This window comes from Oratosquilla oratoria, chromosome 34 (genome assembly GCF_046742065.1).
Source record: "Oratosquilla oratoria isolate Oo_2021 chromosome 34, ASM4674206v1, whole genome shotgun sequence".
Lineage (NCBI taxonomy): Eukaryota > Metazoa > Arthropoda > Malacostraca > Stomatopoda > Squillidae > Oratosquilla > Oratosquilla oratoria.
The window spans coordinates 16,745,082-16,759,131 of record NC_134810.1 but is presented as its reverse complement, the minus strand read 5'-3'; the positions used below and the strand labels follow the sequence as shown (position 1 = coordinate 16,759,131).

At 39.3% G+C, this 14,050-nt stretch overlaps 1 protein-coding gene across 41 annotated transcripts in view; it reads right to left on the bottom strand.

The window, feature by feature from the left end:
- The window catches only part of LOC143018069 (MAP/microtubule affinity-regulating kinase 3-like), a 500,962-nt gene that overhangs the window by 56,116 nt on the left and 430,796 nt on the right, over positions 1 to 14,050 (bottom strand). The gene's annotated exons all lie outside the window — the stretch shown is intronic.

Here is a 14,050-nt window from a genome sequence, read left to right as displayed (position 1 = left end):
CTCCATTTCCAATTCTAACAGGCTCTATTATTCTCATAAAAACTAGACTGCCCTTAACAGCTTTCCCCCAATCCCAAATATCTGTCTACTCTGTCATAAGCCTTTTCCAAATCCATGAAGGCCTAAAAAATATCCTTACCTTTTCCTAAAACTCTCACATATCTGCCTTACCACAAAAGTCTGATCCATGCAAACCTTACCTTTCCTAAACCCACACTGTTCCTCACCAATTACTCCCTCACTTCCTCTCTTAATCCTCTCAACCCTCCTACATGCCTTCCCACTACACTCAACAAATTGATCCCTCTGAAACTACGACACTCACATTGTCCTTCTTCCCTTATAAAGTGGAACTATACAGGCACTCCTCCAGCACTCTACCATCCTTTAGACACACATTAAACAACCTCACTAGTCAGTACACTATTATTGTACCTCCCTTCCTCAGACACTCTGCATGACACATAATGATAATGATAATGATACATATACCAAGGGCTTTTCTCCCCTTACATGGGAGGTAATCAAAGTCAAAAGGCATAATTCCATTCCCACCCATTTCATCTCCATCCGCTCCACTCCCTCTTTTCTTGGCTCCTCCTGGATGACAGATCATTCCTGCACCTTGCTCATTGCACTGGGTCAGAAGCAATACAGCAAGACACAGCACATCCACAGCAATGATATCAACAATAATCATACCAATTGGCATTTCCCCCTTTATAAGAGGACTGGCCATACCAAAGCATACACCCACCCTGCACCCTCCCAAAAACCCAAATGTTGGCAATACTGATTATGTCAGAGGCAATGCAGCAAGTCACAGCACTTCCATAGCAGGACCCAACAACTAGACCTGGTTTACCTTTACCACTTCATTATATGGTGACCCCTTCCCACCCTATGCCACCTGAAATATATAGAGCAGAATAAAGTCCCTTCAGGTCTTTCCATTTTCTCATCCATTTACAACCATTGTCCATTCTCTATCTTCTGCACTCTTTCTTCCTTCCTTGACAGACATTCCTCTTGCATCCAATATCCCTTTTACACCATCCAGCCACTTCATTCTTGGTCTTCTTACATTCACTCCATCAATATCTGCTTTCCATATTCTTTTCACAAGTCTTTCTTCATTCATTCTCTCCATATGCCCAAACCAACTAAAATTTTTAGATCAATTCTATTTACCACTTTTCTTTCTACTTCCTTTCTCAACCTCATTTCTCACTGTCCATTTTCATATTCCCAACTATACTATTTTAAACACTCACATATTTATGCTCTTCCTTTGCATTACTTGGGACCACGAAGTCAACTGCATGAGAGACATGGGGCAAGGCACTGATAGACTGATCTCTTTGTATTCATCCTCTGATACTTATTTCTCTTCAGTCCATCCACACACTGATTTGCTTCTCTCAATTCACCTCCATTCCACAATATGTGACCCCAAATACTCCACTTATAACACACCACTAGTCATCCTTTCTATACCTCATCACCTTCCTTTTATACACATTTACTTTCAGTTTCCAATTCTCACATGCCCTCCCAAACTCCACCACCAATTACTTCACTGTCTTCCAACTTTGCTCCAAAGCAGTGTCCTCCTCAAATAACACTTTCATTCACTAGCTCCCAATGCTGCTGAGCAAACTGTATTTACTTCTCACACCACATCCATATATACATTGAACAACCATATTGACATTACATAATCTTGGGGCAGCCTCACCTCAACCTTAAACCACTCACTCTCCTTTTGCTGCACACACAAGTTCTACCACTCTTGTAAAAAACCTCAACTCCCCTTAACAAACTCTACCCTTATCCCACACATTTGCAACACATCTAATAATGCCTTTCTCTTGACCCTGTTATATCCTTTCTCCAAATCCATAGAAACCCAAGACACGTTTACCCTTTGCCAAAAACTTCTTGCATATCTTACTACAAAAAAGAATTATTTATGCACCCTTTACCTTTCCTAAACCCATGCTAACCTTCCCCAGTTACTCCCTCTAATCCTCTCAATTAACAAAAGAAATATGAAAAATCAAACCATACAAAGCTGCCACTCCTCCCTTTTCCAACAAACATGTGGATGGGGAAAAAAATAAACTAAAAAATTGTCTTTGTGGACAAGCATATTATGTTGGTATTCCTTTAGTGCCAGACGGTAACCTGAATGCAGGCATGTTACTGTGGTTCTTACATTTTTTGGGAGGGATTTTTCTGTGGGACACATGTCTAGAGGGATTTGATGGAGTGTGTTTATTTGGCCCTATTCTGCTTCTTTTGTGATCTGGGTGTGAATGTGCTTTTATGGATGTGCTGTATGGTGCTTCAATAACATGTTACTACCCCTCCCTCCAAATTCCTGTTGGTTTTGTTTGTGTGATGTAATGAGATGAGTGAACAAGGTTGAGGACTCTTGCATAGAACCATGTACTTATAATTTTCACGTCATATTCTATGATGAGCATTTTGAATTTTGTATGCAGATGTTCTACTGGGAGTGGTTTTGGTGCATCCTGTTATCATTCTCAATGCTTTGTTTTCTTTACAGATGAGAACCACGCTATAGAAGCATTAATGAGTCTGGTTCTCATGAACTATTTATGTAAACTGATCAGTTTCTTTCTGCCGTCCAAAGCCATTGATCATGACTGATTTTAGTACAGTAATCCCTCGCATATCCAAACTGTCATTATCTGAACTTTCCCAACATTACATGAGTTTGTGTATTGCATACTATCTTTATTTCTTTAGAATCAAAAATCTAGTACTGGAGTGGGAGGATGGGGGATAACTTTATCTTGTGTACTAGAATACTTTCCAAATCTAAATACCCTGTGGCTCAATTAGTTTGGTTATTGGAATACAAAAGAAATACTTGTTAAATGAAAGGGGGTGAACAGTGGAAATTATTAAGAAACACAGACTTAACTTATGTGTGTGAGCTCATAATGCTGAGAAATATGTTAGAAAGGGGTTGGACTCGTATTTCTATGCTTTTTTTTTTAAGTATTTGAACTCGCAACATGAACATATATTTTGTTTCAAACATTTACACTGCAGTTAAATAAAGTTTTTTGATTCATTGGGGTTTGATCTCTTAAAGACTAATTTGTAACCATTATTTCTTGTGATATTACTAAAGTTCATTTTAAAATTATCATGCATGTTCATATGCCATGAAGGATTTTAAGGACTTCAATAAAATCACCTCACATTATATGCTTGGATAAGCTAAATAAACGGGAGGGATTACTGTGTTTATTTTTTTTAGCTGATCTTCACTGTCAAGTTTTTGATGAGTGGGCTGAAGGTTATGTATAAAAAATGAAACTAAAATTTTTTTGGTTCCTTTTCAATGGAAGGGTTTGCCCATCCAAATTTACTAATGGATGTATATTTTGATTCACAGTTGTCTGCAGTGAGTAATGTTGCTGTTTATCTGAGGGGAGGCCACCATTCTATTGTTTCTAAACTATCATTCTAATTTGCAAGTAGGCTTAGGAGGTCTTAGTAGTTATTGTGTAGTTATGACAAATTACCATTGGGTCATCTGAATATGTATGCACTTTGGCATTTTGCTCTGGATCTGGTGTTGGGAGATTATTTGTTAAGAAGTTGAATCATTCATATGAGAGCATTGTTCCTTGGGGACTCGATTGTACAGTTCAGGAAGTTGTTAATTTGAGTTATCCTGTACTATCTACCAGCAAAATTGTTTGTTAACAAATTCATGTCATCATTGTCTTGTATGATTTTAGATGTAACCAGCACACTGAGGACATTAAACACCTCATCTAGCAGTGCCCCTTTCAGTACCGCCATGGGTCTCCTGCAAGGGAAACCTGGGGCACTGGATTGACTGACTGGTTCATGATAGTATGTGTTTAAGATCCAAAAAAAGAGGAAGGGAGGGGTGGTAAATGGGAGTGGAGTATGTGGGGATGAAAAGGGTGGGAGTGGATTTATGCCTGACTTTGGCTACCTCCCTTTTCAGGGGGAAAAAGCCCTTGGTATATGTATGTATGTATTTAGGAACTTTTTCTTGTTCACGTCTATTGCTCCCAAACTCACACTCGCCCCTCCCTCTCAACTTAGTTTCACTCAATGCCAACACATCCATCTTTCTCACATACTGCCTACCTCTTCCCGTTTACTCTCATCTGTACTACATCCACATACATTAAAAGACCCAAACCTTAGGGTACTGGTTGGAAAATTCCTTGACCCTCTTATACCTTTACTTTTTTTTGGAATGTCTCCTGTGGGGCTACAGGGAGAATGATACCCAGTCCTCCCTGTCCCGTTTTTGTCGCCTCTTACGATTCAAGTGGGAAGACTTGGTGGCAGTATTCTTCCCCCCCCCCACAGGGGAGTTGGGAGATTCTCAGGAGTGAAGGGAGGATGAGGGAGAGAAGAGATAGGTAAACATGTAGTGGAGTGGAAGGTTTCTTGAAGGTTAATGTGGATGAAGGTGAAACTGGGGAGATGTGGATTTTTGTAAGCACATATGGGCCTGGTAGTAAAAAGAGTGTAGAAGAAAGGGAGGCTTTTTGGATAGATTTAAATGAATGCATAGAGGGATTAGGGAGAAACATCAATGTAGTAGCATTGGGAGACCTTAATGCTAGGGTAGGAAATGAAGAAATAGAGTGGTTGGAAAGTGTGGAGTTCCAGGAAAGAATCATAGAGGAGAGTTGATGGTGATGTGTCTAGAGAGTTGATGATAGCAAATGCAGTGTTTAGGAAGAAAGTCAAGAATAAGTACACATGGGAGAGGGTGGTGGATGGAAGGATGGTAGAATGTTAATGGACTATATAGTGGTAACCAGTAGTATAGTAGAAAGAGTTAAGGATGTACATGTTCTAAGGGAAGAGAGTGGGGGGAATATCAGATCATTTTTTGGAAGGTAAGTTGAGAGTGGAGAATAGATAAAGAAAGAGGAAAAGGACAAAAGGTAGGGAGGTACTTAGAGTGAACTGCTTAAATGAGAAAGAAAAGGAGGAGTACAAGAAGCTGAGAGAGGAGTGGGAATGAGTGAAGGATACAGTAGAACTGGAGTCACAAAGTGTGCAAAGATGGTGTGTGGAACAAGGAGGAAAGAAGGGTAGTGAGTGGTGGGATGAGGAAGCAAAGAAGGTTGTAGAAGAAGTGAGTTTTCACAGATTAGTTACAAAATAGGACGAGGGAATCATATGAGAAGTACAAAGAAAAGAGAAGTAAAGCATAAGATAAAGGAGGATAAGAGGAGTGCAGATGTGAAATGGGGTGAGAGTATGACAGAAAATTTTGAAAGTAATAAAAAGATGTTTTGGAAAAAAATTAAGAAAGAGAAGGCGAATCAAATAGAGAAGAAAAGATTGTAAGAGGAAGATGGGCAGGGTATTTTAGGGAGCTGCTAAATGTGAAGGAGGATAGGGAGGGAAAGGTAGTTGCAGTGGAAAGTGCTAAGAAAATGACTGTTATGAGTGAGGAAAATGGAGAAGAAATAAGGAAAGATGGGGTGAAGGCAGTTGTTAAGATGATGAGAGCAGGTAAGGCACCTGGGTTGGAGGGATGCCATGCAGAATGTCTGAAAAAAGGAAGTACAGTGATGATGGACTGGCTGGTGAGGATATTTAATGTTTGTTTAAGAGAGGATAGAGTGCCGGAGAACTGGAGGAGTGCCTGTATAGTTCCACTTTACTAGGGAAAAGGGGACAAGTGTGAGTGTAGTAGTTTCAGAGGGATCAGCTTTTAAGTATAGTTGGGATGGCTTATGGGAGGGTCTTGATTGAAACGATTGGGAGATGAACAGAGGGAGTAATTGGTGAGGAACAGTGTGGGTTTAGGACAGGTAGGGGTTGCATAGATCAGATTTTTGTGGTAAGACATATGTGAGAAAGCTATAGGAAAAGGTAAGGATGTTTTTTGGGCTTTTATGGATTTGGAAAAGGCTTATGACAGGGTAGACAGGAAGGCACTGTGGAAGGTATTGCAGATATATGGGATAGGAGGAAAGCTGTTAAGAGCAGTCAAGAGTTTTTATGAGAGTAGTAGAGCTTGTGCTAGGATTAGAAATGGAGAGAGTGAGTGGTTTGAGGTAAAGGTGGGACTTCATCAGGGATGTGTTATGTTGCCCTGGCTGTTCAATTTATACATGGATAGGGTGGTGTGAGAGGTAAATGCAAGGGTAGTGGGTCAGGGATTGGAGATGGTTAAAGAAAATGGAGAAAAGTGGGAGATAAGCCAGTTGCTGTTTGCTGACAACACTGTGCTTGTGGCAGGATCAGAGGAGGGATTAAGGAAATTAGTGACAGAGTTTGGGAAGGTGTGTGAAAGATGGAAGTTGAAGATAAGTGTGAAAGTAAGGTAGTGAGATGTACAAGGGTAGAGAGTGGCACCAGACTGAAAATTGACAGTTTTAGATACTTGGGTGTAAATGTGGCAGGAAAGGGAGGAATTGGGGGTGGAGGTAGAATGTAGATTGAGAGAAGCAAGTAAATGCCTTGGGGGATTAAAAAGTGTAATGAGAAATAGACATTTGGTAATGGATGCTAAGAGGAGACTGTATGAAGGAGTGATTGTGCCGACAGCACTATACAGGGCAGAAACGTGGAACATAAGGGAGGACGAGAGGAGTTGGAATGTGTTTGAGATGAGATGTCTGAGAAGTATGATATGGTTTACTAGGCTGGATAGAGTGAGAAATGAGGAGGTGAGGAGGAGAACAGGGGTGGAAAAGGAGTTGGGAGATAGGGTTGATGAAAGAGTATTGGGATGGTTTGGACACATAGAAAGAACAAGTGAAGAAAGACTAGTAAAGGTGTGGAAGGCAGAGGTGGAAGGAGTGAACATGAAGGGTCGACCTAGGATGAAATGGATAGATGGGGTAAAAGGGGCATTGGGAAAGAGGGGAATGTCTGTTGAGGAAGGACAGAAGAGGACAAAAGATGCAGGTGAATGGAGAATGGTTGTGTATGGATGATGCTGTGATGCTTGAGGGGGAGTGGGTGGGGGATGGGGGATGAGGGAGTATAAGAAATTGATGCAGCCCGAACATATCACTTTCATAAAAGGGACCAACAACCAGTGCTAGTTTACCCCCAAAACATCATTATAGGGCAACCCTTCCCCCTTCATCCACTCAAGAAATTTATGGAGAGCAGACAAAAATATCCCTTCAAAATCCATTTCCTCATCCAATTACCACTCCTTTCATTCCTATCTTTTGGATTTTTTCTTCCTAATAAATTACTCAATCTTTTGTTTTCTCTTGCAGTAGACATATGACCCACAGGTAACTGACAATAGCCACCAACTGACCCATAAGTCAAGAAATATTGTGCTGTCCAGTGTGGTTATGGTGGGGTAAGGTAAAATGAGAGTTCAGTGTATCCTGCTCTAATGCTGGATGGTGGCCTAAACATAGTCATGTAAGTGTGATTCTTGTTTCTCTAGGGAGGATTTTTCAGTGGGTCTCTCTGGTAGGGTCTGATGGAGTAGGGGGTTCAGTGATCTGTTTTGAAGTGCTTCTTTTGTTATCCAAGTGCAAATGCAACCATCTCCCCCCCCCCCATATTCAGTTAGCTATGCTTGTGATATAATGGGATGAGTGAATAAAGTTTAAGGTTCCTGCAAAGAACTACAAACATATCCTCAGGTGGTGTTTCATGGGAAGAATTTTGGTTTCTATATGCAGATATTCTATTTGGGTGGTTTTGGTGCGTCTGGTTATTTTTCACTCTACCTAATAAAAACAATATAAATAATAATGGCTAATCTGATAAATATGTATATATATATATATATATATATATATATATATATATATGTATATATATATATATATATATATACATATATATATTTAGACGTATAAACTTATATCATTCTGCTAATGAAAGCAGTGCTTGTGTGTCAGAAGCTGTAGCTGCATTCAACAAACAAAAGCTGTTCATGAAGAAAACAAGACTTTCACTGATATTTTCTTTCTGAAGGAGAAAATTTGAATTTTTTCTTTGAAGCAGGTGATACAATACAGAAAGCAGCAGTAGTACATGGAAATGTTGACTGCAGTGTGAAGAGTAGAGGCTGAGGCTCCCAAGGCAAGGCAAGAGTGCAAAGGACAAGGAGACCCAGCCAAACAAGTGCACATGGACCACATTGATGCTCACCCTTCTACAAGCATGGCAAGAACCCATGGTATCATGATTTATATTTTTCCGCACTAAAATGTGAAGTCATCATGGCAGTACACCAAAGCAAAATGTAATTACCCTAACATCAGCAATTAACATTCTGCTTGGTCAGCACACGTAATGGCATCTAACCATATCACACTTTCTTACCATGTCAACAAGGTAATGTATCATGTTATCATGGTAATGCATTGTTAATACAGCCCATTATGCTGGCAAAACACTTTAGGAAATAATTTCAGTATGGCACAATATCACTGCAAAAATTGACCACAGCATAAAACAATCTCATTATTCAATATTATTTGGCCATTCTGACATGGCGCTACAACTTAATATACCAGCTATTCACTGCATTGCAGTTCAATAAAAATGCATGGCAACCCACCAAAATTTATATATGACCATGGCTTATAGCAGTCACTACACCCTCATGACACATTACCATTATATTGTGGCCACTTACCAGTTTTGATTTGAATCAAACTTTATTCTTCACTTTAGAAAAAAATAAACAAACAAATAAAAATATTCACTTTATAAAGTTAATTTGGCATCTTCTCATTTTCAAAAATAACTACCTCAGTTTTAAAAGGCATTTATAATAAACTATGTTTAAAGTAATCATCATCAAAGAACTGTGGTTCACCAGTAACAGCAAAATTAAACTTAATTGGTTCAAAATGAGAAAAAAGTAAATAAATGAAAATGAAAATGCAGAAAAAAAAAAAAAAAAAAAAAAAAAAAAAAAATAAAAAGAACCAAGAGAAGATGTTGAATTTTCAATAACATGCATTATTCTAAAACAAGGTTAAATACAAATTAGGTATATTTAGAGTATTCGGGATGAAATACGATGTTGTTAAGATTAAAAAATGTACCAATAAATTTGTATGTATATACATGTCTGTGTAAAAATATACATTTGTATTACCTAATATACAAATCTAAATCAAAATACTTTTTCCAACTACTGGAATAACTAACCCTAGGTCCTACAAGAACCGATTGACCATCCAATACATAAAAGAACTACCTCATTTTAACTTTACATCCCACACCCATTCCTCTCCTATGCATCTCCCTAGTTCTATTTACTCATTTCTTAATGGTTTCATTTATCTTGTCTAGGTCTTGAAACATGAACTCTTCTCACTACCATTTTCTACTCGCACATTTTGCCACACTCAACTCACTCTGATGCTCCCCAAATATTCTTCAATACTCCCTTTCCACTTTCTCTTTTGAATATCCTATTCATTGCTTTTTATGCCTGTTTCCTGCTTTCATTTCACTGTTTGCTCTCTTTCCAGTCTCACATGTCCATACAATTTTAGCATGACCCAGTTAATTTTTCTTTCCACATCATCCTATTTCCTGGTTTACTTTTCTAAATAGTGGAGAGATGATGTTACAAATAAGATCAGACAAGGAGTTGATGATAGCAGTGTTTAAGGGTGTTGGAGGTGAAAGTGGCTGAGATGGCATTAATAGACCATGATGTGGTATCCAAAGGGATAACTGAAAGAGTTCTGGACATGTTTTTTGGGGCATGAGCACACAATTATAATATTGTTATTAAGTAGAAGGAAAATAGGGAATGGAGGAAAAGCAGAGTAAAAGTGAAAGAAAAGGAAAAGCAAGGTTGGTAGAAAAGTACTGATGGTAAACAAATTAAAATGACAAGGATAAAGAAAAGAATACCAGGAGAAGCTGTAAAAAATGTGAGAGGTGGTGAGGGATAGGGGGGAAACAGGAGTAGAACAGGAATGGGTATTTCAAGGAGGAAGTGATATAATTTACATACATGGTATGAGGAGAATGGGAAGGAATAGGAGACAACACATGGTATGAAGAAATAAAAGTGGTTGTGATATAGAGGTGAGCTAATGAGGATCATCAATCTGTTACCCCTGGTCTCTTTTGAAGACCTGTAGCCTTCAGGTAACTGGCAACAGCCTTAGGTTAGGCCTACAAGTCACTCAGGCAAGATGTATCACGTTGTTGTCTAAGGATTGTTAGTGTGGGGCATTGTAGTATGTGGTGTTCTGTGTCCTCTATGAAGTGGTTGATTAACTCGTATGTTAAGTCATATGTTCAACTAAAAAGACCAACAGTTATTATTACCCTCCAAGATGAGAGGTCAGAGTTCATATACAGTCCAATCTATGGGTAATGTTAAGACCTTACACCTACACAATCCCCACATCCTTAACCAACACAATGGGGCACTGCATGTGCAGTGGTGTGATGTTCTTCAGCCCTGGGCAAGGACTAAATTCACACTACTGAATTAGCATGCAAGCACAGTACCACTACACCATCAAGCTGGGTGTAAGGAGCAAAAACTTTGAATTTGAAGGGGGCAGACAAGAAGAGATGAAGAGTTCAAGAAGTATGGTGGGGGTTATGAGGGTGATTAATGAGGAATGTGAAGGTGTGGCAGAGAGTATGAATGGAAAGAGCTGGTGCACTGGGTTGATCAAAGAATACTGGGATGGTTTAGGCGCATGGAAAGAATGAGCAATTGTGGAAGGTGTAGGTGGATGGAGAAAACTTAGACTGAGAATGAGGTGGACAGATGGGGTGAAAAGGGTAATGGATGCAAGTCTGTCAAACAAGAAAGGGAGAGGTCAGGAGATAGGTATGAGTAGAGAATGACTGTGATTGGATCAGAAAATAATGGGACCCAAAGGGATTTCTTCTTATCTGCTCTGTATATTCTTGAGTGATTAAGGAGGGAGAGGGTAGTGTAATGAAGTAATGGGGATGAACCAGGTTTGGCTGTTGGGTCCTGTTGTGGAGGAGCTTTATTTTGCTGCATTATCTATGACCTAAGCAGTGGGCGGGGGAGAGGGATGACTATATCCACAAAGAGACAACAAATGGGTTTTTGAATGGTTGTGAGATAGGTGAAATCTGGATGTATGCTTTAACTTTACCACTTTGCTGAGGGTGAAAGGGCCTTAAGTATGACTGTGCATGCATGCATATATTTACCTAGTTGTATTATACTGAAAGGGAGCAATGCTCATAATGACCCATCTTTATATCTTTCAGTATCTAGTTTGTTCTTAAATTCTTGTACATTTTTTGGTTATGCTGCAGTGTGTGTGTGTGTGGTGTGTGTGTGTGTATTTACCTAGTTGTATCTTACAGGAAGAGAGCTATGTACGTCCACTTTTGTATCTTTCAGCATCCAGTTTGATCTTAAATTCTTGTATAGTTTTTGCACTCAACTGTTTCCTTATTCAATTTGTTTCAGATATCCACCACTCTGTGTGGGAAGCTATTCTTTTTCAGATCTCTTCTATAACTATATATTTTTTTTTCATGTCCTCTTGTTTTTCTTTAATCCAACTTTAATAAATCATCTCTATCAAGGACTTCAATCCCTTTCATAATTCTGTAGATGGTTAGTAAATTTCCTCTTTCTCTTCTTTGTTCCAAGATTTGTAATTTGAGTTTGGCCAATCTTTGTTTGTATGTCAATTTGGAGAGTGTTGGTGCCATCATTGTCGTTGCTCTTTGAATTTTTTCTAATTTACCTAATTGTTCCTTACTGTAATATACATGAAAATTAAGGGTGCTTACAGCATCCTGTCTCTTACTCCCCAATCTATCATACCTAGCTACAAATACAAATAAGGTTCCAACTTGTCTATTTGTGTATATACCTGGTTTAACCTATTACCTAGTTTAACCTATTACCTGGTTTAACCTATTACCTAGTTGGAGCAATGCTGATAGGGTTCTGTCTCTTTTCCTCCACTTGACAAACTTCAACTTGAATTCTTGTATAGTGTTGGCTTGGGTTATATTTCTAACTTATTCCTTCTAGTTTTATGGTAATCTTTACTGGGAAGTGGTCTGAGATGTCATATATGTTTTCTCATTTTACTCAAAAGGAAAGAGAATCCTATCAAAGTCCGGGAAAGTTGCCTTTTGGTTATGCTGCAGAGGTTGTCAGGTAAAATGGTTGCAGGAATTTTATGTCTGCAGCCCTTGGGGGTTGATATGGTGGGCAGTTATTTTCTTTAACTATGTTTGAATTAAGTGCCTGCATAGTTCCACTTTACAAGGGAAAAGGGGACAAGTGTGAGTGTAGTAGTTTCAGAGAGATCAGTTTGTTGAGTGTAGTTGGGAGGGCTTATGGGAGGGTTTTGATTGACAAGATTAGAAGAGGAACAGAGGGAATAATTGATGAGGAACAGTGTGGGTTTAGGACAGGTAGGGGTTGCGTGGATCAGGTTTTTGTGGTAAGGCAGATATGTGAGAAAGCTTTAGGAAAAGGTAAGGATGTTTTTTGGGCCTTTATGAATTTGGAAAAGGCTTATGACAGGGTAGACAGGAAGGCACTGTGGAAGGTATTGCAGATATATGGGATAAGAGGAAAGCTGTTAAGAGCAGTCAAGAATTTTTACAAGAGCCTGTGTTAGAATCAGAACTGGAAAGAGTGAGTGGTTTGAGGTAAGGGTGGGACTTCTTCAGGGATGTGTATGTTGCCTTGGCTGTTCAATTTATACATGGATGGGGTGGTGCAAAAGGTAAACAAAGGGTAATGGGTTGGGGATTGGAGATGGTTAAAGAAAATGGAGAAAAGTGTGAGATAAGCCAGTCATTGTTTGCTGACAACACTGCATGTGTAGCAGGATCAGAGGAGGGATTGAGGAAGTTAATGTCAGTTTGGGAAGATATGCGAAAGATGGAAGTTGAAGATAAATGTGGGTAAAAGTAAGGTGATGAGATGTACAAGGGGAGGAAGTGGCAGCAAATTGGAAGTGAATAATAAGGGAGAGAGACTGGAAGTGGATAGTTTTAAATACTTGGGTGCAAATGTGGCAGGAAAGGGAGGAGTGGAGGTAGAATGTAGATTGAGAGAAGCAAGTAAATGCCTTGGGGGATTAAAAAGTGTAATGAGAAATAGACATTTGGGAATGGATGCTAAGAGGAGATTGTATAAAGGAGTGATTGTACCAATAGCACTATATGAGGTAGAAACATGGAACATAAGAGAGGAAGAGAGGAGTTTGAATGTGTTTGAGATGAGGTGCCTGAGAAGTATGATAGGGGTTACTAGACCAAATAGAGTGAGAAACAAGGCGAGGAGAATGGGGGTGGAAAGAGAGTTGGGAGATAAGGTTGATGAAAGAGTATCCAGATGGTTTGGTCACATGGAAAGAATGAGTGAAGAAAGATTAATAAAAAAAAATGTGGAAGGCAGAGGTGGAAGGAGTGAACACAAGGGGGCAACCAAGGATGAGATGGATGGATGGGGTAAAAGGGGCATTGATAAAGAGGTATTGCCAATCATATGAAGCACCCTTGCTGTGGATGTGCTGTGTCTTACAACATTGCTTCTGACCCAGGGTAGTGGGTGAGATGCAGGGAAGACCAGTCATCCAGGAGCCAAGATAAGAGGGAGAGAGGGGGGTGACTGGGAGTTGCATATGTGGGGATGGAATGGGTGGGAGTGGATTTTATGCCTTTGCTTTTTGGCTACCTCCCTTGTAAGCGGGAAACAGCCATTGGTATGTATATGTATATATATATATATATTTATATATATATATATATATATATATATATGTACGTGTGTATGTGTGTGAGAGGTAATTGTAATAATTGATGATATGATTTCACGTCACACACTCCCCCATTGGGAGGCTAGGATGGTGCCCCTCACAGAGGGCTTTGTAATAATTAAAAATAAATAAATAAATAAATTGGAGAGAGAGAGAGAGAGAGAGAGAGAGAGAGAGAGAGAGAGAGAGAGAGAAAAGGAAATATAGTTTTTGACATGTGTGTACATTTAAAGAATAAATTCTATGAAAACATAATCCAGGCC